This window comes from Camellia sinensis, chromosome 7, assembly GCF_055761805.1.
Source record: "Camellia sinensis isolate YWXY chromosome 7, ASM5576180v1, whole genome shotgun sequence".
NCBI classification, from domain to species: domain Eukaryota; kingdom Viridiplantae; phylum Streptophyta; class Magnoliopsida; order Ericales; family Theaceae; genus Camellia; species Camellia sinensis.
This window is the reverse complement of record NC_138967.1, coordinates 16,290,220-16,294,110: the sequence shown is the minus strand read 5'-3', so window position 1 is coordinate 16,294,110 and position 3,891 is coordinate 16,290,220. Positions and strand designations below refer to the sequence as shown.

General features: G+C 33.6%; 1 long non-coding RNA gene across 1 annotated transcript; it reads left to right on the top strand.

The window, feature by feature from the left end:
• The first annotated feature begins 880 nt into the window (after window positions 1-880).
• LOC114307652 (uncharacterized) lies at window positions 881-3,411 on the top strand. Its single transcript, XR_003645193.2, has 3 exons — window positions 881-935; window positions 1,939-3,194; window positions 3,284-3,411. It is a non-coding gene; the product is annotated as an uncharacterized LOC114307652 (long non-coding RNA).
• The last annotated feature ends 480 nt before the right edge of the window (window positions 3,412-3,891 follow it).

The window sequence follows — 3,891 nt, the reverse complement described above, 5'->3', positions numbered from 1 at the left end:
TAATAAGGTAAAAGTACTGATATCACTAGTTCGTGGTTTATGTTCATTTGATTTGTAAGGCATTGTTGGTTCTGAAATTAGGGTTTTGGTTGTTACTGTTGTGACTAGTGACTAAATTTGGGTATTTTTGGAGATGGAAAATTGACAATCTTTGTTAATGTATTCACTGTTTGATTTCCAAGCAGCATTAAGAAGAAATACAAGAACTTGGAAGCTCACAAGAAGTTTGGGTTAGAATGGTAGTTGTGATGTGAGGCTATTAATCTTTCTTTCATTTTCCATGTGTATATCGATATCTAACTAGTGTGTTAGTGTAATTTTTGCTTGAGAAACTCTAGACATGTGAACTGGTCAGTGTCTGAGTCATGTTCTATATTTATCAAAAGACCTCGTTTTCGTTTTCTACGTTCATTTGAGTTTCTGGTTGCTAGTGATTCTTCTAACTTTCCAAAACGATCTGAGATAGGCTTTTCCCCGAACCATTGACCCTTGTTCGGGAGGGAAAAGTTGATTCATTCAATAGAGCTTTATAAGTAACCCTGAGGCTGGTGTGAGATCAGCTAGCAACTTTGTCAAGCCAACACTGTTTCTTACTGATTTATATGATGTTTTGAACACTTCAGTTGCATACACAAACTGATATTTTCTACTGTCCAACTGCCAAAATGTGCACTCAGCAACATGTGCACTCTTAGAGATAGTCTTCATAACTACAGATAAATGTCATAATCATTTTAAGAAGTTGTTTGTCTTGGATTAGGTTTGAGTAGTACTATGTTTTTTCCTTCAGTCTACAAATATTTGTCAAACCAACTTTGAATAAAGCATTAGCTTCTGATTTGAGTGCGGGAAGAATGATTTTGACTTGTGCTTTTGCTGCAGATCCAGATGATCCACTGAAGACTATTGATCAGACTAGGCGTCTTGGCTTAATTGTATGTTCTCTGTAGTCATTAAAATTTGAACATAAAATTTGCAATGGAGTTCTTATCTTTAGTACTGCAAAGATTTTTAATTTTTGTGGAAAATCCTCTTTATGGGATTTTTTTTTTAAAAAATCTAAATTGGAAAATTCTTGCATTTTTGCTTTGATTAAGTTTTAATTGGGGTAAAGAACTGGAGTATTTAGACTAACTGAAACCATGAAATACCTTAGCCGGGACATAGATAACAAGTTTTATATGTAGTAGGCTCCTTTTATAAAAGTTCAGTAGCTTGGTATGTTCAACAAGAAATTTGGTTTCATAAATGAAGCTTTGCATTGTTTGTTCTTTTTTTTTTTAAAAAAAAAACTTTTTATTAAACAGGCAACAAGTTTTGCTGCATCTTTGGGAGAGCATCAAATTATGCACGAGTCTTTAGGTTTTGATACTGGAAATTCTCTTTTCTCAACACTTAAATGGGAAACAAGGGTTATTATGGGCTTTGTATTTGTTGGAGTTTTTGAAAACAGTTTTCTGTTCTAGGAGTCACGTAAAACAGAAAATAGAATTGCAAATTTGTTAAGTTCATTGTTCTTAGGAACTATTTTCAGGAAAAAAAAATGAGTTAAAAAAGAACTAGTTTTCAGAGAAACACCAGAATTCTGTTTTGTTTTTTTTTTTTTAGCCAGAAATACTAAAAAATAAAAATACCATCTCATAATTTTCAATTTTCAGAAAATTAAAAATTATATTAGTGAAGTTTTGGCTGTTATATAATTTTTCCGATGTTTTGATTCAAAAGGTTTGATGGAAATTGGTGGTGCATCATGTGAGGTGGATTTTATTTAAGGAGTACCGCTTCTTTTATATAAAATTGGATAAAATATCTTAGGAAGTATGCTTAGAAGTGCCATCCAAAAGTTGTATATATTTTTCCTATCCCAAAAGATAAGAAGAGAAGTTGCAATACTTTGAAGAATTCTTGGTTAAATATTTGTTGTTGGTTCTATTGCAGGTGTGTAGGCGAACTGTCGTGATGCTTGTATCACCTACTGATGGAACTGATGAGATTGCGAATCCTTTCATCCAGCCAGATGGGGCTTAAATCTCTAGACTTATTATGTAGCTGCCTTCTTAACATTTGGTTTTTTCTCATTTAAGATATTCTAGAGTTTGAATTTAGTTTCTGTTTTGTCTACTTGAATGTCATTGTCTATTAATGTGATATAGTAGCAAATGCCATATTACATTCTGTGATTTCTTTGAACTAATCAGGTGTTTTGGTGCCCCTGCGAAGTGAATATGATTTAAATAGGCGGTCTTTCTAATTGTAATCACTTGCAGGTTATCCATGGTATGATTATACAACATTTACTGAAATTGCAAAACTGCTAGTTCCAATCAAGTGTTGACAAAAAATGCACATATGAAACAAACAGGTGATGAGCAAAATGCAGTGATGATTTGATTTACTTGGGACATTCAAATGCTCCTTTGGCTTCTTTTTTTTTTTTTTTTTTTTTTGCAACTTATAATTAGAAGCATTGAAATTATTTTAGCCACTGCCAAGCTGCTCTGCAAAGGTGGGTTTTTGTGTGTGGTTAGTTACCCATTGGAGTTTTCGTAGTTGACAGCCTTAGGAGAGCAAACATGACTCCAAATTGGACTTGTCAGTGGACCACCTTGCCCTTTTTTAGGGCTGCAATAAAAGTTCAGTTGTTGCTATTGGCATTACTCAGCATGGCATAGGTGTGTAATTCAAAGGAAGGGCATTCCTTCTAGAAGGCAAGAGAAGACTCTCAGTTCTTGCTATACCTTGTTTGGAGGTCTTGTTTGGTTGGGTGAGTAAAAGGAAGAACCCTTTAACACTATCAGTTTTATTTTTTGTTCTGGTCTGTGTGTTTTCTTTGTTGTTGATACTGGAGACACTTTGCCTTTGTGTAAATGATAGTACACATATTTTACACAGTGAATGCAAGATTTGTGCCCCTTAGAGGCCAACTAATACGATTTATTTATCATTATAAAAAATAAATAAATAATGGTCATCATCACGCTGTGCTATCAACAATATATGAGTTCTCTGATGGCCTACACCCTTAAAATTTGCTGAAATGAAATGAATTCAGGTTGCGTTTGTTTCAGGCCATAGAGGAATTCAAGAAGGGCAAAGCTGAATACAGAGCAGATAAAACTGGGATCGTTCACTTACCCTTTGGAAAGTCAGATTTTTCTGAAGAAGATCTTCTTGTGAACTTGCTTGCTGCAGTAGTATGCTCTCTCTCTCTCTCTCTCTCATGTTTATATGTACTCAATTTCGGAACTGTATTTCCTTTTTATTTCTTTAATTAATATGACAGAAATCAGTAGAAACAAACAAGCCATCTGGTGCAAAAGGGGTATACTGGAAAAGTGCACATATATGCTCATCAATGGGGCTTTCCATTCAGTTAAATATAAGGGAAATGCTTGATTTCAAGCATGCGACTTTGAATGTTCAAGGAAATAACACATGTAAATTATATCTTCTAAACTATTCAGGTAGCTTCTTGGTTTCCTCCACAGGGACTTGTGAAAGTTTGAAAAGGGTAGGACACAAGCTGAGTTGAATATGATAGGGAGGTATTCAGATTCATGTTTGCATTTACAAAGAGCATTGCATTGGCTGCTGTATGCTAGTTGTATCAAAATCTTGTATTGGTATCATGAACTTTTTTTTATGTATTTTATTTTATTTGTATGTTAATAGGTTAGTAATAAGGTAGATTACAACGAATGAGCTATGGTCGCTCTATCGATTCGTTGTTGCTATTGCACATATGAAACTGAATTAATGCTTCATTTATTATTTGAATGGGAGTTATTATTTTATCTATTAGTTTTATTACAGGTATTTGAATGGGAGTTAATATTTTGTATGTTAGTTTTATTACAGGTATTTTTTTATTAATTGAATGAGAAACCAAAT